At 50.3% G+C, this 21709-nt stretch overlaps 28 non-coding genes across 28 annotated transcripts; all 28 read right to left on the minus strand.

Annotated features, from left to right (window-relative positions):
* Positions 1-664: 664 nt before the first annotated feature.
* On the minus strand, positions 665-737 carry Trnaa-agc (transfer RNA alanine (anticodon AGC)). The gene has a single exon. It is a non-coding gene; the product is annotated as a tRNA-Ala (tRNA).
* A 414-nt stretch (positions 738-1151) lies between these two features.
* On the minus strand, positions 1152-1224 carry Trnaa-ugc (transfer RNA alanine (anticodon UGC)). Its single transcript has one exon. It is a non-coding gene; the product is annotated as a tRNA-Ala (tRNA).
* A 1014-nt stretch (positions 1225-2238) lies between these two features.
* On the minus strand, positions 2239-2311 carry Trnaa-agc (transfer RNA alanine (anticodon AGC)). The gene has a single exon. It is a non-coding gene; the product is annotated as a tRNA-Ala (tRNA).
* A 414-nt stretch (positions 2312-2725) lies between these two features.
* On the minus strand, positions 2726-2798 carry Trnaa-ugc (transfer RNA alanine (anticodon UGC)). Its single transcript has one exon. It is a non-coding gene; the product is annotated as a tRNA-Ala (tRNA).
* Positions 2799-3808: 1010 nt separating this feature from the next.
* On the minus strand, positions 3809-3881 carry Trnaa-agc (transfer RNA alanine (anticodon AGC)). Its single transcript has one exon. It is a non-coding gene; the product is annotated as a tRNA-Ala (tRNA).
* Positions 3882-4295: 414 nt separating this feature from the next.
* Trnaa-ugc (transfer RNA alanine (anticodon UGC)) lies at positions 4296-4368 on the minus strand. The gene has a single exon. It is a non-coding gene; the product is annotated as a tRNA-Ala (tRNA).
* Positions 4369-5370: 1002 nt separating this feature from the next.
* On the minus strand, positions 5371-5443 carry Trnaa-agc (transfer RNA alanine (anticodon AGC)). The gene has a single exon. It is a non-coding gene; the product is annotated as a tRNA-Ala (tRNA).
* A 414-nt stretch (positions 5444-5857) lies between these two features.
* Trnaa-ugc (transfer RNA alanine (anticodon UGC)) lies at positions 5858-5930 on the minus strand. Its single transcript has one exon. It is a non-coding gene; the product is annotated as a tRNA-Ala (tRNA).
* A 1010-nt stretch (positions 5931-6940) lies between these two features.
* Positions 6941-7013, minus strand: Trnaa-agc (transfer RNA alanine (anticodon AGC)). Its single transcript has one exon. It is a non-coding gene; the product is annotated as a tRNA-Ala (tRNA).
* Positions 7014-7427: 414 nt separating this feature from the next.
* Positions 7428-7500, minus strand: Trnaa-ugc (transfer RNA alanine (anticodon UGC)). Its single transcript has one exon. It is a non-coding gene; the product is annotated as a tRNA-Ala (tRNA).
* A 1010-nt stretch (positions 7501-8510) lies between these two features.
* Trnaa-agc (transfer RNA alanine (anticodon AGC)) lies at positions 8511-8583 on the minus strand. Its single transcript has one exon. It is a non-coding gene; the product is annotated as a tRNA-Ala (tRNA).
* A 414-nt stretch (positions 8584-8997) lies between these two features.
* Trnaa-ugc (transfer RNA alanine (anticodon UGC)) lies at positions 8998-9070 on the minus strand. Its single transcript has one exon. It is a non-coding gene; the product is annotated as a tRNA-Ala (tRNA).
* A 1014-nt stretch (positions 9071-10084) lies between these two features.
* Positions 10085-10157, minus strand: Trnaa-agc (transfer RNA alanine (anticodon AGC)). Its single transcript has one exon. It is a non-coding gene; the product is annotated as a tRNA-Ala (tRNA).
* A 414-nt stretch (positions 10158-10571) lies between these two features.
* On the minus strand, positions 10572-10644 carry Trnaa-ugc (transfer RNA alanine (anticodon UGC)). Its single transcript has one exon. It is a non-coding gene; the product is annotated as a tRNA-Ala (tRNA).
* A 1010-nt stretch (positions 10645-11654) lies between these two features.
* Trnaa-agc (transfer RNA alanine (anticodon AGC)) lies at positions 11655-11727 on the minus strand. The gene has a single exon. It is a non-coding gene; the product is annotated as a tRNA-Ala (tRNA).
* Positions 11728-12141: 414 nt separating this feature from the next.
* Positions 12142-12214, minus strand: Trnaa-ugc (transfer RNA alanine (anticodon UGC)). The gene has a single exon. It is a non-coding gene; the product is annotated as a tRNA-Ala (tRNA).
* Positions 12215-13224: 1010 nt separating this feature from the next.
* On the minus strand, positions 13225-13297 carry Trnaa-agc (transfer RNA alanine (anticodon AGC)). The gene has a single exon. It is a non-coding gene; the product is annotated as a tRNA-Ala (tRNA).
* Positions 13298-13711: 414 nt separating this feature from the next.
* On the minus strand, positions 13712-13784 carry Trnaa-ugc (transfer RNA alanine (anticodon UGC)). Its single transcript has one exon. It is a non-coding gene; the product is annotated as a tRNA-Ala (tRNA).
* A 1010-nt stretch (positions 13785-14794) lies between these two features.
* Positions 14795-14867, minus strand: Trnaa-agc (transfer RNA alanine (anticodon AGC)). Its single transcript has one exon. It is a non-coding gene; the product is annotated as a tRNA-Ala (tRNA).
* A 414-nt stretch (positions 14868-15281) lies between these two features.
* Trnaa-ugc (transfer RNA alanine (anticodon UGC)) lies at positions 15282-15354 on the minus strand. The gene has a single exon. It is a non-coding gene; the product is annotated as a tRNA-Ala (tRNA).
* A 1010-nt stretch (positions 15355-16364) lies between these two features.
* On the minus strand, positions 16365-16437 carry Trnaa-agc (transfer RNA alanine (anticodon AGC)). The gene has a single exon. It is a non-coding gene; the product is annotated as a tRNA-Ala (tRNA).
* A 414-nt stretch (positions 16438-16851) lies between these two features.
* Positions 16852-16924, minus strand: Trnaa-ugc (transfer RNA alanine (anticodon UGC)). Its single transcript has one exon. It is a non-coding gene; the product is annotated as a tRNA-Ala (tRNA).
* Positions 16925-17934: 1010 nt separating this feature from the next.
* Positions 17935-18007, minus strand: Trnaa-agc (transfer RNA alanine (anticodon AGC)). Its single transcript has one exon. It is a non-coding gene; the product is annotated as a tRNA-Ala (tRNA).
* A 414-nt stretch (positions 18008-18421) lies between these two features.
* Positions 18422-18494, minus strand: Trnaa-ugc (transfer RNA alanine (anticodon UGC)). The gene has a single exon. It is a non-coding gene; the product is annotated as a tRNA-Ala (tRNA).
* Positions 18495-19504: 1010 nt separating this feature from the next.
* On the minus strand, positions 19505-19577 carry Trnaa-agc (transfer RNA alanine (anticodon AGC)). Its single transcript has one exon. It is a non-coding gene; the product is annotated as a tRNA-Ala (tRNA).
* A 414-nt stretch (positions 19578-19991) lies between these two features.
* Trnaa-ugc (transfer RNA alanine (anticodon UGC)) lies at positions 19992-20064 on the minus strand. The gene has a single exon. It is a non-coding gene; the product is annotated as a tRNA-Ala (tRNA).
* Positions 20065-21074: 1010 nt separating this feature from the next.
* On the minus strand, positions 21075-21147 carry Trnaa-agc (transfer RNA alanine (anticodon AGC)). Its single transcript has one exon. It is a non-coding gene; the product is annotated as a tRNA-Ala (tRNA).
* Positions 21148-21561: 414 nt separating this feature from the next.
* On the minus strand, positions 21562-21634 carry Trnaa-ugc (transfer RNA alanine (anticodon UGC)). Its single transcript has one exon. It is a non-coding gene; the product is annotated as a tRNA-Ala (tRNA).
* Between the last annotated feature and the right edge of the window lie 75 nt (positions 21635-21709).

Below are 21709 nucleotides of genomic sequence, written 5' to 3' on the forward strand. Positions count from 1 at the left end.
ACTGCAAAACACTGGGCCACAACAAGTTTCCGCGTCTCCATAGCACTGCGCATACTATGAAACGCTCCCCAAACATGGCACTCCCCCATGCAGGCGACTTTTCCGACTTTACACGACGCTCACGCAACGCTCACGCTAGTGACAGCCTTATTTAGAGCTTGACGTCGCACACAAGCGAATGAGCACATTTCGCCTACGACTTAGGCCGCCCTCCTAGTGTGGCTGCTCGGTGTCTGCAGGCAGCGAGGGGCTGCAAGCTTCCTGTGTTCGCGCCTATGTCACCTCTGCTTGCTTGTCAGAGGCAGACTATCGCAAATCATACAACTCACTCCATGAATTGATTGCTACGGCATCTGTCATCAGCAGTCACAACTAGCAACACCAGTAGCAGCCGACTGCACGTAAAGAATGGGAATGAGCAGTGGGATTATTGTGAACTCGGCGCAAGGCAGATCTTTCCGACATAGGTTTGAGAATCTTAAGGGAAGACTTGTACTGTTTCTAAATTAAGTGTAGAGGTGGGAGGAGGGTGCTTCCTGCGCGTAGCAGCACGCTTGCCAATTGTGGCTGCTAATCGTTCGCTCGTATCTGCCTTGACACGTTCGCTGGCTGTGAATTATTCCACTTGCATGGCAGTGTGCGCATGTTGGTGTGTTAAAAATTCTGGAGGCGCTGGGTATCGATCCCAGTACCTCTCGCATGCTAAGCGAGCGCTCTACCATCTGAGCTACGCCCCCTGATGACGAACAGTGCTACATACAACCATATCAATATCACAGACCCTTGCACTCCCATTATTCCGCAGACAAACACTACTCTCTATGTGTCCGTGAGGGTGTCTTTCAGGTTTCCTGCATTCTGTATCGAATCGTAGTTGGCCAAAATTAAAGTGGCACGCACAACGTCGAAAATAGCGTTCGGCCACCGCTGTGAGTAAGACGAACGTGTTGTCCACTCTCTAGACTTCATTGAGGTTAGGCCGTTATACCGAAGACATATTTGACACCTCGACAACAGCCGGTCCTCACATTTACGTCTTGCTCTCCTTACGTCAGTATACATCATATGAGTCTGTGACGCTGGCTTTGCAACGTCTTGCGTGTCTTAAGGCTCGCCGCGACCAACACCTACCATGCACTGTCCACAAAACATGGAGGCGCCGGGGCTTGAACCCGGGACCTTTCACATGCAAAGCGAACGCTCTACCAACTGAGCTACGCCCCCAAGCGCAACAAAACTGCCCTGTTTTCCATTCTTTCCTACTCTGATGTGCACGGACATGATGGTTGGTTGGTCTGTAGGGGTGAAGGGACCAGTGTACAAAGGCGCGGACACGTTCATATACACAAGAGTTCCAAGTAGTTTCGATGCTCTAGTATTACGACTACAAATTCCGTCTGTATTTAACGTCTAAAATTGAAAGGACAGTCACAAATTGCTCAGTTTTCACTCCTTGTCGACAATCACGCAGCACCTGAGGTAACAAGCACATCTCAAGCCCCAATGTGCACTCGACTGTTCATGCCAACTCACTGCCTCGCACTTTACTACCGTGTACCACTCTTGTCCAACTGCAAAACACTGGGCCACAACAAGTTTCCGCGTCTCCATAGCACTGCGCATACTATGAAACGCTCCCCAAACATGGCACTCCCCCATGCAGGCGACTTTTCCGACTTTACACGACGCTCACGCAACGCTCACGCTAGTGACAGCCTTATTTAGAGCTTGACGTCGCACACAAGCGAATGAGCACATTTCGCCTACGACTTAGGCCGCCCTCCTAGTGTGGCTGCTCGGTGTCTGCAGGCAGCGAGGGGCTGCAAGCTTCCTGTGTTCGCGCCTATGTCACCTCTGCTTGCTTGTCAGAGGCAGACTATCGCAAAACATACAACTCACTCCATGAATTGATTGCTACGGCATCTGTCATCAGCAGTCACAACTAGCAACACCAGTAGCAGCCGACTGCACGTAAAGAATGGGAATGAGCAGTGGGATTATTGTGAACTCGGCGCAAGGCAGATCTTTCCGACATAGGTTTGAGAATCTTAAGGGAAGACTTGTACTGTTTCTAAATTAAGTGTAGAGGTGGGAGGAGGGAGGGTGCTTCCTGCGCGTAGCAGCACGCTTGCCAATTGTGGCTGCTAATCGTTCGCTCGTATCTGCCTTGACACGTTCGATGGCTGTGAATTATTCCACTTGCATGGCAGTGTGCGCATGTTGGTGTGTTAAAAATTCTGGAGGCGCTGGGTATCGATCCCAGTACCTCTCGCATGCTAAGCGAGCGCTCTACCATCTGAGCTACGCCCCCTGATGACGAACAGTGCTACATACAACCATATCAATATCACAGACCCTTGCACTCCCATTATTCCGCAGACAAACACTACTCTCTATGTGTCCGTGAGGGTGTCTTTCAGGTTTCCTGCATTCTGTATCGAATCGTAGTTGGCCAAAATTAAAGTGGCACGCACAACGTCGAAAATAGCGTTCGGCCACCGCTGTGAGTAAGACGAACGTGTTGTCCACTCTCTAGACTTCATTGAGGTTAGGCCGTTATACCGAAGACATATTTGACACCTCGACAACAGCCGGTCCTCACATTTACGTCTTGCTCTCCTTACGTCAGTATACATCATATGAGTCTGTGACGCTGGCTTTGCAACGTCTTGCGTGTCTTAAGGCTCGCCGCGACCAACACCTACCATGCACTGTCCACAAAACATGGAGGCGCCGGGGCTTGAACCCGGGACCTTTCACATGCAAAGCGAACGCTCTACCAACTGAGCTACGCCCCCAAGCGCAACAAAACTGCCCTGTTTTCCATTCTTTCCTACTCTGATGTGCACGGACATGATGGTTGGTTGGTCTGTAGGGGTGAAGGGACCAGTGTACAAAGGCGCGGACACGTTCATATACACAAGAGTTCCAAGTAGTTTCGATGCTCTAGTATTACGACTACAAATTCCGTCTGTATTTAACGTCTAAAATTGAAAGGACAGTCACAAATTGCTCAGTTTTCACTCCTTGTCGACAATCACGCAGCACCTGAGGTAACAAGCACATCTCAAGCCCCAATGTGCACTCGACTGTTCATGCCAACTCACTGCCTCGCACTTTACTACCGTGTACCACTCTTGTCCAACTGCAAAACACTGGGCCACAACAAGTTTCCGCGTCTCCATAGCACTGCGCATACTATGAAACGCTCCCCAAACATGGCACTCCCCCATGCAGGCGACTTTTCCGACTTTACACGACGCTCACGCAACGCTCACGCTAGTGACAGCCTTATTTAGAGCTTGACGTCGCACACAAGCGAATGAGCACATTTCGCCTACGACTTAGGCCGCCCTCCTAGTGTGGCTGCTCGGTGTCTGCAGGCAGCGAGGGGCTGCAAGCTTCCTGTGTTCGCGCCTATGTCACCTCTGCTTGCTTGTCAGAGGCAGACTATCGCAAAACATACAACTCACTCCATGAATTGATTGCTACGGCATCTGTCATCAGCAGTCACAACTAGCAACACCAGTAGCAGCCGACTGCACGTAAAGAATGGGAATGAGCAGTGGGATTATTGTGAACTCGGCGCAAGGCAGATCTTTCCGACATAGGTTTGAGAATCTTAAGGGAAGACTTGTACTGTTTCTAAATTAAGTGTAGAGGTGGGAGGAGGGTGCTTCCTGCGCGTAGCAGCACGCTTGCCAATTGTGGCTGCTAATCGTTCGCTCGTATCTGCCTTGACACGTTCGCTGGCTGTGAATTATTCCACTTGCATGGCAGTGTGCGCATGTTGGTGTGTTAAAAATTCTGGAGGCGCTGGGTATCGATCCCAGTACCTCTCGCATGCTAAGCGAGCGCTCTACCATCTGAGCTACGCCCCCTGATGACGAACAGTGCTACATACAACCATATCAATATCACAGACCCTTGCACTCCCATTATTCCGCAGACAAACACTACTCTCTATGTGTCCGTGAGGGTGTCTTTCAGGTTTCCTGCATTCTGTATCGAATCGTAGTTGGCCAAAATTAAAGTGGCACGCACAACGTCGAAAATAGCGTTCGGCCACCGCTGTGAGTAAGACGAACGTGTTGTCCACTCTCTAGACTTCATTGAGGTTAGGCCGTTATACCGAAGACATATTTGACACCTCGACAACAGCCGGTCCTCACATTTACGTCTTGCTCTCCTTACGTCAGTATACATCATATGAGTCTGTGACGCTGGCTTTGCAACGTCTTGCGTGTCTTAAGGCTCGCCGCGACCAACACCTACCATGCACTGTCCACAAAACATGGAGGCGCCGGGGCTTGAACCCGGGACCTTTCACATGCAAAGCGAACGCTCTACCAACTGAGCTACGCCCCCAAGCGCAACAAAACTGCCCTGTTTTCCATTCTTTCCTACTCTGATGTGCACGGACATGATGGTTGGTTGGTCTGTAGGGGTGAAGGGACCAGTGTACAAAGGCGCGGACACGTTCATATACACAAGAGTTCCAAGTAGTTTCGATGCTCTAGTATTACGACTACAAATTCCGTCTGTATTTAACGTCTAAAATTGAAAGGACAGTCACAAATTGCTCAGTTTTCACTCCTTGTCGACAATCACGCAGCACCTGAGGTAACAAGCACATCTCAAGCCCCAATGTGCACTCGACTGTTCATGCCAACTCACTGCCTCGCACTTTACTACCGTGTACCACTCTTGTCGTCCAACTGCAAAACACTGGGCCACAACAAGTTTCCGCGTCTCCATAGCACTGCGCATACTATGAAACGCTCCCCAAACATGGCACTCCCCCATGCAGGCGACTTTTCCGACTTTACGCAACGCTCACGCTAGTGACAGCCTTATTTAGAGCTTGACGTCGCACACAAGCGAATGAGCACATTTCGCCTACGACTTAGGCCGCCCTCCTAGTGTGGCTGCTCGGTGTCTGCAGGCAGCGAGGGGCTGCAAGCTTCCTGTGTTCGCGCCTATGTCACCTCTGCTTGCTTGTCAGAGGCAGACTATCGCAAAACATACAACTCACTCCATGAATTGATTGCTACGGCATCTGTCATCAGCAGTCACAACTAGCAACACCAGTAGCAGCCGACTGCACGTAAAGAATGGGAATGAGCAGTGGGATTATTGTGAACTCGGCGCAAGGCAGATCTTTCCGACATAGGTTTGAGAATCTTAAGGGAAGACTTGTACTGTTTCTAAATTAAGTGTAGAGGTGGGAGGAGGGTGCTTCCTGCGCGTAGCAGCACGCTTGCCAATTGTGGCTGCTAATCGTTCGCTCGTATCTGCCTTGACACGTTCGCTGGCTGTGAATTATTCCACTTGCATGGCAGTGTGCGCATGTTGGTGTGTTAAAAATTCTGGAGGCGCTGGGTATCGATCCCAGTACCTCTCGCATGCTAAGCGAGCGCTCTACCATCTGAGCTACGCCCCCTGATGACGAACAGTGCTACATACAACCATATCAATATCACAGACCCTTGCACTCCCATTATTCCGCAGACAAACACTACTCTCTATGTGTCCGTGAGGGTGTCTTTCAGGTTTCCTGCATTCTGTATCGAATCGTAGTTGGCCAAAATTAAAGTGGCACGCACAACGTCGAAAATAGCGTTCGGCCACCGCTGTGAGTAAGACGAACGTGTTGTCCACTCTCTAGACTTCATTGAGGTTAGGCCGTTATACCGAAGACATATTTGACACCTCGACAACAGCCGGTCCTCACATTTACGTCTTGCTCTCCTTACGTCAGTATACATCATATGAGTCTGTGACGCTGGCTTTGCAACGTCTTGCGTGTCTTAAGGCTCGCCGCGACCAACACCTACCATGCACTGTCCACAAAACATGGAGGCGCCGGGGCTTGAACCCGGGACCTTTCACATGCAAAGCGAACGCTCTACCAACTGAGCTACGCCCCCAAGCGCAACAAAACTGCCCTGTTTTCCATTCTTTCCTACTCTGATGTGCACGGACATGATGGTTGGTTGGTCTGTAGGGGTGAAGGGACCAGTGTACAAAGGCGCGGACACGTTCATATACACAAGAGTTCCAAGTAGTTTCGATGCTCTAGTATTACGACTACAAATTCCGTCTGTATTTAACGTCTAAAATTGAAAGGACAGTCACAAATTGCTCAGTTTTCACTCCTTGTCGACAATCACGCAGCACCTGAGGTAACAAGCACATCTCAAGCCCCAATGTGCACTCGACTGTTCATGCCAACTCACTGCCTCGCACTTTACTACCGTGTACCACTCTTGTCCAACTGCAAAACACTGGGCCACAACAAGTTTCCGCGTCTCCATAGCACTGCGCATACTATGAAACGCTCCCCAAACATGGCACTCCCCCATGCAGGCGACTTTTCCGACTTTACACGACGCTCACGCAACGCTCACGCTAGTGACAGCCTTATTTAGAGCTTGACGTCGCACACAAGCGAATGAGCACATTTCGCCTACGACTTAGGCCGCCCTCCTAGTGTGGCTGCTCGGTGTCTGCAGGCAGCGAGGGGCTGCAAGCTTCCTGTGTTCGCGCCTATGTCACCTCTGCTTGCTTGTCAGAGGCAGACTATCGCAAATCATACAACTCACTCCATGAATTGATTGCTACGGCATCTGTCATCAGCAGTCACAACTAGCAACACCAGTAGCAGCCGACTGCACGTAAAGAATGGGAATGAGCAGTGGGATTATTGTGAACTCGGCGCAAGGCAGATCTTTCCGACATAGGTTTGAGAATCTTAAGGGAAGACTTGTACTGTTTCTAAATTAAGTGTAGAGGTGGGAGGAGGGTGCTTCCTGCGCGTAGCAGCACGCTTGCCAATTGTGGCTGCTAATCGTTCGCTCGTATCTGCCTTGACACGTTCGCTGGCTGTGAATTATTCCACTTGCATGGCAGTGTGCGCATGTTGGTGTGTTAAAAATTCTGGAGGCGCTGGGTATCGATCCCAGTACCTCTCGCATGCTAAGCGAGCGCTCTACCATCTGAGCTACGCCCCCTGATGACGAACAGTGCTACATACAACCATATCAATATCACAGACCCTTGCACTCCCATTATTCCGCAGACAAACACTACTCTCTATGTGTCCGTGAGGGTGTCTTTCAGGTTTCCTGCATTCTGTATCGAATCGTAGTTGGCCAAAATTAAAGTGGCACGCACAACGTCGAAAATAGCGTTCGGCCACCGCTGTGAGTAAGACGAACGTGTTGTCCACTCTCTAGACTTCATTGAGGTTAGGCCGTTATACCGAAGACATATTTGACACCTCGACAACAGCCGGTCCTCACATTTACGTCTTGCTCTCCTTACGTCAGTATACATCATATGAGTCTGTGACGCTGGCTTTGCAACGTCTTGCGTGTCTTAAGGCTCGCCGCGACCAACACCTACCATGCACTGTCCACAAAACATGGAGGCGCCGGGGCTTGAACCCGGGACCTTTCACATGCAAAGCGAACGCTCTACCAACTGAGCTACGCCCCCAAGCGCAACAAAACTGCCCTGTTTTCCATTCTTTCCTACTCTGATGTGCACGGACATGATGGTTGGTTGGTCTGTAGGGGTGAAGGGACCAGTGTACAAAGGCGCGGACACGTTCATATACACAAGAGTTCCAAGTAGTTTCGATGCTCTAGTATTACGACTACAAATTCCGTCTGTATTTAACGTCTAAAATTGAAAGGACAGTCACAAATTGCTCAGTTTTCACTCCTTGTCGACAATCACGCAGCACCTGAGGTAACAAGCACATCTCAAGCCCCAATGTGCACTCGACTGTTCATGCCAACTCACTGCCTCGCACTTTACTACCGTGTACCACTCTTGTCCAACTGCAAAACACTGGGCCACAACAAGTTTCCGCGTCTCCATAGCACTGCGCATACTATGAAACGCTCCCCAAACATGGCACTCCCCCATGCAGGCGACTTTTCCGACTTTACACGACGCTCACGCAACGCTCACGCTAGTGACAGCCTTATTTAGAGCTTGACGTCGCACACAAGCGAATGAGCACATTTCGCCTACGACTTAGGCCGCCCTCCTAGTGTGGCTGCTCGGTGTCTGCAGGCAGCGAGGGGCTGCAAGCTTCCTGTGTTCGCGCCTATGTCACCTCTGCTTGCTTGTCAGAGGCAGACTATCGCAAATCATACAACTCACTCCATGAATTGATTGCTACGGCATCTGTCATCAGCAGTCACAACTAGCAACACCAGTAGCAGCCGACTGCACGTAAAGAATGGGAATGAGCAGTGGGATTATTGTGAACTCGGCGCAAGGCAGATCTTTCCGACATAGGTTTGAGAATCTTAAGGGAAGACTTGTACTGTTTCTAAATTAAGTGTAGAGGTGGGAGGAGGGTGCTTCCTGCGCGTAGCAGCACGCTTGCCAATTGTGGCTGCTAATCGTTCGCTCGTATCTGCCTTGACACGTTCGCTGGCTGTGAATTATTCCACTTGCATGGCAGTGTGCGCATGTTGGTGTGTTAAAAATTCTGGAGGCGCTGGGTATCGATCCCAGTACCTCTCGCATGCTAAGCGAGCGCTCTACCATCTGAGCTACGCCCCCTGATGACGAACAGTGCTACATACAACCATATCAATATCACAGACCCTTGCACTCCCATTATTCCGCAGACAAACACTACTCTCTATGTGTCCGTGAGGGTGTCTTTCAGGTTTCCTGCATTCTGTATCGAATCGTAGTTGGCCAAAATTAAAGTGGCACGCACAACGTCGAAAATAGCGTTCGGCCACCGCTGTGAGTAAGACGAACGTGTTGTCCACTCTCTAGACTTCATTGAGGTTAGGCCGTTATACCGAAGACATATTTGACACCTCGACAACAGCCGGTCCTCACATTTACGTCTTGCTCTCCTTACGTCAGTATACATCATATGAGTCTGTGACGCTGGCTTTGCAACGTCTTGCGTGTCTTAAGGCTCGCCGCGACCAACACCTACCATGCACTGTCCACAAAACATGGAGGCGCCGGGGCTTGAACCCGGGACCTTTCACATGCAAAGCGAACGCTCTACCAACTGAGCTACGCCCCCAAGCGCAACAAAACTGCCCTGTTTTCCATTCTTTCCTACTCTGATGTGCACGGACATGATGGTTGGTTGGTCTGTAGGGGTGAAGGGACCAGTGTACAAAGGCGCGGACACGTTCATATACACAAGAGTTCCAAGTAGTTTCGATGCTCTAGTATTACGACTACAAATTCCGTCTGTATTTAACGTCTAAAATTGAAAGGACAGTCACAAATTGCTCCGTTTTCACTCCTTGTCGACAATCACGCAGCACCTGAGGTAACAAGCACATCTCAAGCCCCAATGTGCACTCGACTGTTCATGCCAACTCACTGCCTCGCACTTTACTACCGTGTACCACTCTTGTCCAACTGCAAAACACTGGGCCACAACAAGTTTCCGCGTCTCCATAGCACTGCGCATACTATGAAACGCTCCCCAAACATGGCACTCCCCCATGCAGGCGACTTTTCCGACTTTACACGACGCTCACGCAACGCTCACGCTAGTGACAGCCTTATTTAGAGCTTGACGTCGCACACAAGCGAATGAGCACATTTCGCCTACGACTTAGGCCGCCCTCCTAGTGTGGCTGCTCGGTGTCTGCAGGCAGCGAGGGGCTGCAAGCTTCCTGTGTTCGCGCCTATGTCACCTCTGCTTGCTTGTCAGAGGCAGACTATCGCAAAACATACAACTCACTCCATGAATTGATTGCTACGGCATCTGTCATCAGCAGTCACAACTAGCAACACCAGTAGCAGCCGACTGCACGTAAAGAATGGGAATGAGCAGTGGGATTATTGTGAACTCGGCGCAAGGCAGATCTTTCCGACATAGGTTTGAGAATCTTAAGGGAAGACTTGTACTGTTTCTAAATTAAGTGTAGAGGTGGGAGGAGGGAGGGTGCTTCCTGCGCGTAGCAGCACGCTTGCCAATTGTGGCTGCTAATCGTTCGCTCGTATCTGCCTTGACACGTTCGCTGGCTGTGAATTATTCCACTTGCATGGCAGTGTGCGCATGTTGGTGTGTTAAAAATTCTGGAGGCGCTGGGTATCGATCCCAGTACCTCTCGCATGCTAAGCGAGCGCTCTACCATCTGAGCTACGCCCCCTGATGACGAACAGTGCTACATACAACCATATCAATATCACAGACCCTTGCACTCCCATTATTCCGCAGACAAACACTACTCTCTATGTGTCCGTGAGGGTGTCTTTCAGGTTTCCTGCATTCTGTATCGAATCGTAGTTGGCCAAAATTAAAGTGGCACGCACAACGTCGAAAATAGCGTTCGGCCACCGCTGTGAGTAAGACGAACGTGTTGTCCACTCTCTAGACTTCATTGAGGTTAGGCCGTTATACCGAAGACATATTTGACACCTCGACAACAGCCGGTCCTCACATTTACGTCTTGCTCTCCTTACGTCAGTATACATCATATGAGTCTGTGACGCTGGCTTTGCAACGTCTTGCGTGTCTTAAGGCTCGCCGCGACCAACACCTACCATGCACTGTCCACAAAACATGGAGGCGCCGGGGCTTGAACCCGGGACCTTTCACATGCAAAGCGAACGCTCTACCAACTGAGCTACGCCCCCAAGCGCAACAAAACTGCCCTGTTTTCCATTCTTTCCTACTCTGATGTGCACGGACATGATGGTTGGTTGGTCTGTAGGGGTGAAGGGACCAGTGTACAAAGGCGCGGACACGTTCATATACACAAGAGTTCCAAGTAGTTTCGATGCTCTAGTATTACGACTACAAATTCCGTCTGTATTTAACGTCTAAAATTGAAAGGACAGTCACAAATTGCTCAGTTTTCACTCCTTGTCGACAATCACGCAGCACCTGAGGTAACAAGCACATCTCAAGCCCCAATGTGCACTCGACTGTTCATGCCAACTCACTGCCTCGCACTTTACTACCGTGTACCACTCTTGTCCAACTGCAAAACACTGGGCCACAACAAGTTTCCGCGTCTCCATAGCACTGCGCATACTATGAAACGCTCCCCAAACATGGCACTCCCCCATGCAGGCGACTTTTCCGACTTTACACGACGCTCACGCAACGCTCACGCTAGTGACAGCCTTATTTAGAGCTTGACGTCGCACACAAGCGAATGAGCACATTTCGCCTACGACTTAGGCCGCCCTCCTAGTGTGGCTGCTCGGTGTCTGCAGGCAGCGAGGGGCTGCAAGCTTCCTGTGTTCGCGCCTATGTCACCTCTGCTTGCTTGTCAGAGGCAGACTATCGCAAATCATACAACTCACTCCATGAATTGATTGCTACGGCATCTGTCATCAGCAGTCACAACTAGCAACACCAGTAGCAGCCGACTGCACGTAAAGAATGGGAATGAGCAGTGGGATTATTGTGAACTCGGCGCAAGGCAGATCTTTCCGACATAGGTTTGAGAATCTTAAGGGAAGACTTGTACTGTTTCTAAATTAAGTGTAGAGGTGGGAGGAGGGTGCTTCCTGCGCGTAGCAGCACGCTTGCCAATTGTGGCTGCTAATCGTTCGCTCGTATCTGCCTTGACACGTTCGCTGGCTGTGAATTATTCCACTTGCATGGCAGTGTGCGCATGTTGGTGTGTTAAAAATTCTGGAGGCGCTGGGTATCGATCCCAGTACCTCTCGCATGCTAAGCGAGCGCTCTACCATCTGAGCTACGCCCCCTGATGACGAACAGTGCTACATACAACCATATCAATATCACAGACCCTTGCACTCCCATTATTCCGCAGACAAACACTACTCTCTATGTGTCCGTGAGGGTGTCTTTCAGGTTTCCTGCATTCTGTATCGAATCGTAGTTGGCCAAAATTAAAGTGGCACGCACAACGTCGAAAATAGCGTTCGGCCACCGCTGTGAGTAAGACGAACGTGTTGTCCACTCTCTAGACTTCATTGAGGTTAGGCCGTTATACCGAAGACATATTTGACACCTCGACAACAGCCGGTCCTCACATTTACGTCTTGCTCTCCTTACGTCAGTATACATCATATGAGTCTGTGACGCTGGCTTTGCAACGTCTTGCGTGTCTTAAGGCTCGCCGCGACCAACACCTACCATGCACTGTCCACAAAACATGGAGGCGCCGGGGCTTGAACCCGGGACCTTTCACATGCAAAGCGAACGCTCTACCAACTGAGCTACGCCCCCAAGCGCAACAAAACTGCCCTGTTTTCCATTCTTTCCTACTCTGATGTGCACGGACATGATGGTTGGTTGGTCTGTAGGGGTGAAGGGACCAGTGTACAAAGGCGCGGACACGTTCATATACACAAGAGTTCCAAGTAGTTTCGATGCTCTAGTATTACGACTACAAATTCCGTCTGTATTTAACGTCTAAAATTGAAAGGACAGTCACAAATTGCTCAGTTTTCACTCCTTGTCGACAATCACGCAGCACCTGAGGTAACAAGCACATCTCAAGCCCCAATGTGCACTCGACTGTTCATGCCAACTCACTGCCTCGCACTTTACTACCGTGTACCACTCTTGTCCAACTGCAAAACACTGGGCCACAACAAGTTTCCGCGTCTCCATAGCACTGCGCATACTATGAAACGCTCCCCAAACATGGCACTCCCCCATGCAGGCGACTTTTCCGACTTTACACGACGCTCACGCAACGCTCACGCTAGTGACAGCCTTATTTAGAGCTTGACGTCGCACACAAGCGAATGAGCACATTTCGCCTACGACTTAGGCCGCCCTCCTAGTGTGGCTGCTCGGTGTCTGCAGGCAGCGAGGGGCTGCAAGCTTCCTGTGTTCGCGCCTATGTCACCTCTGCTTGCTTGTCAGAGGCAGACTATCGCAAATCATACAACTCACTCCATGAATTGATTGCTACGGCATCTGTCATCAGCAGTCACAACTAGCAACACCAGTAGCAGCCGACTGCACGTAAAGAATGGGAATGAGCAGTGGGATTATTGTGAACTCGGCGCAAGGCAGATCTTTCCGACATAGGTTTGAGAATCTTAAGGGAAGACTTGTACTGTTTCTAAATTAAGTGTAGAGGTGGGAGGAGGGTGCTTCCTGCGCGTAGCAGCACGCTTGCCAATTGTGGCTGCTAATCGTTCGCTCGTATCTGCCTTGACACGTTCGCTGGCTGTGAATTATTCCACTTGCATGGCAGTGTGCGCATGTTGGTGTGTTAAAAATTCTGGAGGCGCTGGGTATCGATCCCAGTACCTCTCGCATGCTAAGCGAGCGCTCTACCATCTGAGCTACGCCCCCTGATGACGAACAGTGCTACATACAACCATATCAATATCACAGACCCTTGCACTCCCATTATTCCGCAGACAAACACTACTCTCTATGTGTCCGTGAGGGTGTCTTTCAGGTTTCCTGCATTCTGTATCGAATCGTAGTTGGCCAAAATTAAAGTGGCACGCACAACGTCGAAAATAGCGTTCGGCCACCGCTGTGAGTAAGACGAACGTGTTGTCCACTCTCTAGACTTCATTGAGGTTAGGCCGTTATACCGAAGACATATTTGACACCTCGACAACAGCCGGTCCTCACATTTACGTCTTGCTCTCCTTACGTCAGTATACATCATATGAGTCTGTGACGCTGGCTTTGCAACGTCTTGCGTGTCTTAAGGCTCGCCGCGACCAACACCTACCATGCACTGTCCACAAAACATGGAGGCGCCGGGGCTTGAACCCGGGACCTTTCACATGCAAAGCGAACGCTCTACCAACTGAGCTACGCCCCCAAGCGCAACAAAACTGCCCTGTTTTCCATTCTTTCCTACTCTGATGTGCACGGACATGATGGTTGGTTGGTCTGTAGGGGTGAAGGGACCAGTGTACAAAGGCGCGGACACGTTCATATACACAAGAGTTCCAAGTAGTTTCGATGCTCTAGTATTACGACTACAAATTCCGTCTGTATTTAACGTCTAAAATTGAAAGGACAGTCACAAATTGCTCAGTTTTCACTCCTTGTCGACAATCACGCAGCACCTGAGGTAACAAGCACATCTCAAGCCCCAATGTGCACTCGACTGTTCATGCCAACTCACTGCCTCGCACTTTACTACCGTGTACCACTCTTGTCCAACTGCAAAACACTGGGCCACAACAAGTTTCCGCGTCTCCATAGCACTGCGCATACTATGAAACGCTCCCCAAACATGGCACTCCCCCATGCAGGCGACTTTTCCGACTTTACACGACGCTCACGCAACGCTCACGCTAGTGACAGCCTTATTTAGAGCTTGACGTCGCACACAAGCGAATGAGCACATTTCGCCTACGACTTAGGCCGCCCTCCTAGTGTGGCTGCTCGGTGTCTGCAGGCAGCGAGGGGCTGCAAGCTTCCTGTGTTCGCGCCTATGTCACCTCTGCTTGCTTGTCAGAGGCAGACTATCGCAAATCATACAACTCACTCCATGAATTGATTGCTACGGCATCTGTCATCAGCAGTCACAACTAGCAACACCAGTAGCAGCCGACTGCACGTAAAGAATGGGAATGAGCAGTGGGATTATTGTGAACTCGGCGCAAGGCAGATCTTTCCGACATAGGTTTGAGAATCTTAAGGGAAGACTTGTACTGTTTCTAAATTAAGTGTAGAGGTGGGAGGAGGGTGCTTCCTGCGCGTAGCAGCACGCTTGCCAATTGTGGCTGCTAATCGTTCGCTCGTATCTGCCTTGACACGTTCGCTGGCTGTGAATTATTCCACTTGCATGGCAGTGTGCGCATGTTGGTGTGTTAAAAATTCTGGAGGCGCTGGGTATCGATCCCAGTACCTCTCGCATGCTAAGCGAGCGCTCTACCATCTGAGCTACGCCCCCTGATGACGAACAGTGCTACATACAACCATATCAATATCACAGACCCTTGCACTCCCATTATTCCGCAGACAAACACTACTCTCTATGTGTCCGTGAGGGTGTCTTTCAGGTTTCCTGCATTCTGTATCGAATCGTAGTTGGCCAAAATTAAAGTGGCACGCACAACGTCGAAAATAGCGTTCGGCCACCGCTGTGAGTAAGACGAACGTGTTGTCCACTCTCTAGACTTCATTGAGGTTAGGCCGTTATACCGAAGACATATTTGACACCTCGACAACAGCCGGTCCTCACATTTACGTCTTGCTCTCCTTACGTCAGTATACATCATATGAGTCTGTGACGCTGGCTTTGCAACGTCTTGCGTGTCTTAAGGCTCGCCGCGACCAACACCTACCATGCACTGTCCACAAAACATGGAGGCGCCGGGGCTTGAACCCGGGACCTTTCACATGCAAAGCGAACGCTCTACCAACTGAGCTACGCCCCCAAGCGCAACAAAACTGCCCTGTTTTCCATTCTTTCCTACTCTGATGTGCACGGACATGATGGTTGGTTGGTCTGTAGGGGTGAAGGGACCAGTGTACAAAGGCGCGGACACGTTCATATACACAAGAGTTCCAAGTAGTTTCGATGCTCTAGTATTACGACTACAAATTCCGTCTGTATTTAACGTCTAAAATTGAAAGGACAGTCACAAATTGCTCAGTTTTCACTCCTTGTCGACAATCACGCAGCACCTGAGGTAACAAGCACATCTCAAGCCCCAATGTGCACTCGACTGTTCATGCCAACTCACTGCCTCGCACTTTACTACCGTGTACCACTCTTGTCCAACTGCAAAACACTGGGCCACAACAAGTTTCCGCGTCTCCATAGCACTGCGCATACTATGAAACGCTCCCCAAACATGGCACTCCCCCATGCAGGCGACTTTTCCGACTTTACACGACGCTCACGCAACGCTCACGCTAGTGACAGCCTTATTTAGAGCTTGACGTCGCACACAAGCGAATGAGCACATTTCGCCTACGACTTAGGCCGCCCTCCTAGTGTGGCTGCTCGGTGTCTGCAGGCAGCGAGGGGCTGCAAGCTTCCTGTGTTCGCGCCTATGTCACCTCTGCTTGCTTGTCAGAGGCAGACTATCGCAAATCATACAACTCACTCCATGAATTGATTGCTACGGCATCTGTCATCAGCAGTCACAACTAGCAACACCAGTAGCAGCCGACTGCACGTAAAGAATGGGAATGAGCAGTGGGATTATTGTGAACTCGGCGCAAGGCAGATCTTTCCGACATAGGTTTGAGAATCTTAAGGGAAGACTTGTACTGTTTCTAAATTAAGTGTAGAGATGGGAGGAGGGTGCTTCCTGCGCGTAGCAGCACGCTTGCCAATTGTGGCTGCTAATCGTTCGCTCGTATCTGCCTTGACACGTTCGCTGGCTGTGAATTATTCCACTTGCATGGCAGTGTGCGCATGTTGGTGTGTTAAAAATTCTGGAGGCGCTGGGTATCGATCCCAGTACCTCTCGCATGCTAAGCGAGCGCTCTACCATCTGAGCTACGCCCCCTGATGACGAACAGTGCTACATACAACCATATCAATATCACAGACCCTTGCACTCCCATTATTCCGCAGACAAACACTACTCTCTATGTGTCCGTGAGGGTGTCTTTCAGGTTTCCTGCATTCTGTATCGAATCGTAGTTGGCCAAAATTAAAGTGGCACGCACAACGTCGAAAATAGCGTTCGGCCACCGCTGTGAGTAAGACGAACGTGTTGTCCACTCTCTAGACTTCATTGAGGTTAGGCCGTTATACCGAAGACATATTTGACACCTCGACAACAGCCGGTCCTCACATTTACGTCTTGCTCTCCTTACGTCAGTATACATCATATGAGTCTGTGACGCTGGCTTTGCAACGTCTTGCGTGTCTTAAGGCTCGCCGCGACCAACACCTACCATGCACTGTCCACAAAACATGGAGGCGCCGGGGCTTGAACCCGGGACCTTTCACATGCAAAGCGAACGCTCTACCAACTGAGCTACGCCCCCAAGCGCAACAAAACTGCCCTGTTTTCCATTCTTTCCTACTCTGATGTGCACGGACATGATGGTTGGTTGGTCTGTAGGGGTGAAGGGACCAGTGTACAAAGGCGCGGACACGTTCATATACACAAGAGTTCCAAGTAGTTTCGATGCTCTAGTATTACGACTACAAATTCCGTCTGTATTTAACGTCTAAAATTGAAAGGACAGTCACAAATTGCTCAGTTTTCACTCCTTGTCGACAATCACGCAGCACCTGAGGTAACAAGCACATCTCAAGCCCCAATGTGCACTCGACTGTTCATGCCAACTCACTGCCTCGCACTTTACTACCGTGTACCACTCTTGTCCAACTGCAAAACACTGGGCCACAACAAGTTTCCGCGTCTCCATAGCACTGCGCATACTATGAAACGCTCCCCAAACATGGCACTCCCCCATGCAGGCGACTTTTCCGACTTTACACGACGCTCACGCAACGCTCACGCTAGTGACAGCCTTATTTAGAGCTTGACGTCGCACACAAGCGAATGAGCACATTTCGCCTACGACTTAGGCCGCCCTCCTAGTGTGGCTGCTCGGTGTCTGCAGGCAGCGAGGGGCTGCAAGCTTCCTGTGTTCGCGCCTATGTCACCTCTGCTTGCTTGTCAGAGGCAGACTATCGCAAATCATACAACTCACTCCATGAATTGATTGCTACGGCATCTGTCATCAGCAGTCACAACTAGCAACACCAGTAGCAGCCGACTGCACGTAAAGAATGGGAATGAGCAGTGGGATTATTGTGAACTCGGCGCAAGGCAGATCTTTCCGACATAGGTTTGAGAATCTTAAGGGAAGACTTGTACTGTTTCTAAATTAAGTGTAGAGGTGGGAGGAGGGTGCTTCCTGCGCGTAGCAGCACGCTTGCCAATTGTGGCTGCTAATCGTTCGCTCGTATCTGCCTTGACACGTTCGCTGGCTGTGAATTATTCCACTTGCATGGCAGTGTGCGCATGTTGGTGTGTTAAAAATTCTGGAGGCGCTGGGTATCGATCCCAGTACCTCTCGCATGCTAAGCGAGCGCTCTACCATCTGAGCTACGCCCCCTGATGACGAACAGTGCTACATACAACCATATCAATATCACAGACCCTTGCACTCCCATTATTCCGCAGACAAACACTACTCTCTATGTGTCCGTGAGGGTGTCTTTCAGGTTTCCTGCATTCTGTATCGAATCGTAGTTGGCCAAAATTAAAGTGGCACGCACAACGTCGAAAATAGCGTTCGGCCACCGCTGTGAGTAAGACGAACGTGTTGTCCACTCTCTAGACTTCATTGAGGTTAGGCCGTTATACCGAAGACATATTTGACACCTCGACAACAGCCGGTCCTCACATTTACGTCTTGCTCTCCTTACGTCAGTATACATCATATGAGTCTGTGACGCTGGCTTTGCAACGTCTTGCGTGTCTTAAGGCTCGCCGCGACCAACACCTACCATGCACTGTCCACAAAACATGGAGGCGCCGGGGCTTGAACCCGGGACCTTTCACATGCAAAGCGAACGCTCTACCAACTGAGCTACGCCCCCAAGCGCAACAAAACTGCCCTGTTTTCCATTCTTTCCTACTCTGATGTGCACGGACATGATGGTTGGTTGGTCTGTAGGGGTGAAGGGACCAGTGTACAAAGGCGCGGACACGTTCATATACACAAGAGTTCCAAGTAGTTTCGATGCTCTAGTATTACGACTACAAATTCCGTCTGTATTTAACGTCTAAAATTGAAAGGACAGTCACAAATTGCTCAGTTTTCACTCCTTGTCGACAATCACGCAGCACCTGAGGTAACAAGCACATCTCAAGCCCCAATGTGCACTCGACTGTTCATGCCAACTCACTGCCTCGCACTTTACTACCGTGTACCACTCTTGTCCAACTGCAAAACACTGGGCCACAACAAGTTTCCGCGTCTCCATAGCACTGCGCATACTATGAAACGCTCCCCAAACATGGCACTCCCCCATGCAGGCGACTTTTCCGACTTTACACGACGCTCACGCAACGCTCACGCTAGTGACAGCCTTATTTAGAGCTTGACGTCGCACACAAGCGAATGAGCACATTTCGCCTACGACTTAGGCCGCCCTCCTAGTGTGGCTGCTCGGTGTCTGCAGGCAGCGAGGGGCTGCAAGCTTCCTGTGTTCGCGCCTATGTCACCTCTGCTTGCTTGTCAGAGGCAGACTATCGCAAATCATACAACTCACTCCATGAATTGATTGCTACGGCATCTGTCATCAGCAGTCACAACTAGCAACACCAGTAGCAGCCGACTGCACGTAAAGAATGGGAATGAGCAGTGGGATTATTGTGAACTCGGCGCAAGGCAGATCTTTCCGACATAGGTTTGAGAATCTTAAGGGAAGACTTGTACTGTTTCTAAATTAAGTGTAGAGGTGGGAGGAGGGTGCTTCCTGCGCGTAGCAGCACGCTTGCCAATTGTGGCTGCTAATCGTTCGCTCGTATCTGCCTTGACACGTTCGCTGGCTGTGAATTATTCCACTTGCATGGCAGTGTGCGCATGTTGGTGTGTTAAAAATTCTGGAGGCGCTGGGTATCGATCCCAGTACCTCTCGCATGCTAAGCGAGCGCTCTACCATCTGAGCTACGCCCCCTGATGACGAACAGTGCTACATACAACCATATCAATATCACAGACCCTTGCACTCCCATTATTCCGCAGACAAACACTACTCTCTATGTGTCCGTGAGGGTGTCTTTCAGGTTTCCTGCATTCTGTATCGAATCGTAGTTGGCCAAAATTAAAGTGGCACGCACAACGTCGAAAATAGCGTTCGGCCACCGCTGTGAGTAAGACGAACGTGTTGTCCACTCTCTAGACTTCATTGAGGTTAGGCCGTTATACCGAAGACATATTTGACACCTCGACAACAGCCGGTCCTCACATTTACGTCTTGCTCTCCTTACGTCAGTATACATCATATGAGTCTGTGACGCTGGCTTTGCAACGTCTTGCGTGTCTTAAGGCTCGCCGCGACCAACACCTACCATGCACTGTCCACAAAACATGGAGGCGCCGGGGCTTGAACCCGGGACCTTTCACATGCAAAGCGAACGCTCTACCAACTGAGCTACGCCCCCAAGCGCAACAAAACTGCCCTGTTTTCCATTCTTTCCTACTCTGATGTGCACGGACATGATGGTTGGTTGGTCTGTAGGGGTGAAGGGACCAGTGTACAAAGGCGCGGACACGTTCATATACACAAGAGTTCCAAGTAGTTTCGATGCTCTAGTATTACGACTACAAATTCCGTCTGTATTTAACGTCTAAAATTGAAAGGACAGTCACAAATTGCTCAGTTTTCACTCCTTGTCGACAATCACGCAGCACCTGAGGTAACAAGCACATCTCAAGCCCCAATGTGCACTCGACTGTTCATGCCAACTCACTGCCTCGCACTTTACTACCGTGTACCACTCTTGTCCAACTGCAAAACACTGGGCCACAACAAGTTTCCGCGTCTCCATAGCACTGCGCATACTATGAAACGCTCCCCAAACATGGCACTCCCCCATGCAGGCGACTTTTCCGACTTTACACGACGCTCACGCAACGCTCACGCTAGTGACAGCCTTATTTAGAGCTTGACGTCGCACACAAGCGAATGAGCACATTTCGCCTACGACTTAGGCCGCCCTCCTAGTGTGGCTGCTCGGTGTCTGCAGGCAGCGAGGGGCTGCAAGCTTCCTGTGTTCGCGCCTATGTCACCTCTGCTTGCTTGTCAGAGGCAGACTATCGCAAATCATACAACTCACTCCATGAATTGATTGCTACGGCATCTGTCATCAGCAGTCACAACTAGCAACACCAGTAGCAGCCGACTGCACGTAAAGAATGGGAATGAGCAGTGGGATTATTGTGAACTCGGCGCAAGGCAGATCTTTCCGACATAGGTTTGAGAATCTTAAGGGAAGACTTGTACTGTTTCTAAATTAAGTGTAGAGATGGGAGGAGGGTGCTTCCTGCGCGTAGCAGCACGCTTGCCAATTGTGGCTGCTAATCGTTCGCTCGTATCTGCCTTGACACGTTCGCTGGCTGTGAATTATTCCACTTGCATGGCAGTGTGCGCATGTTGGTGTGTTAAAAATTCTGGAGGCGCTGGGTATCGATCCCAGTACCTCTCGCATGCTAAGCGAGCGCTCTACCATCTGAGCTACGCCCCCTGATGACGAACAGTGCTACATACAACCATATCAATATCACAGACCCTTGCACTCCCATTATTCCGCAGACAAACACTACTCTCTATGTGTCCGTGAGGGTGTCTTTCAGGTTTCCTGCATTCTGTATCGAATCGTAGTTGGCCAAAATTAAAGTGGCACGCACAACGTCGAAAATAGCGTTCGGCCACCGCTGTGAGTAAGACGAACGTGTTGTCCACTCTCTAGACTTCATTGAGGTTAGGCCGTTATACCGAAGACATATTTGACACCTCGACAACAGCCGGTCCTCACATTTACGTCTTGCTCTCCTTACGTCAGTATACATCATATGAGTCTGTGACGCTGGCTTTGCAACGTCTTGCGTGTCTTAAGGCTCGCCGCGACCAACACCTACCATGCACTGTCCACAAAACATGGAGGCGCCGGGGCTTGAACCCGGGACCTTTCACATGCAAAGCGAACGCTCTACCAACTGAGCTACGCCCCCAAGCGCAACAAAACTGCCCTGTTTTCCATTCTTTCCTACTCTGATGTGCACGGACATGATGGTTGGTTGGTCTGT

The sequence above is a fragment of the Schistocerca nitens genome, chromosome 10 (genome assembly GCF_023898315.1).
Source record: "Schistocerca nitens isolate TAMUIC-IGC-003100 chromosome 10, iqSchNite1.1, whole genome shotgun sequence".
NCBI classification, from domain to species: Eukaryota; Metazoa; Arthropoda; class Insecta; order Orthoptera; family Acrididae; genus Schistocerca; species Schistocerca nitens.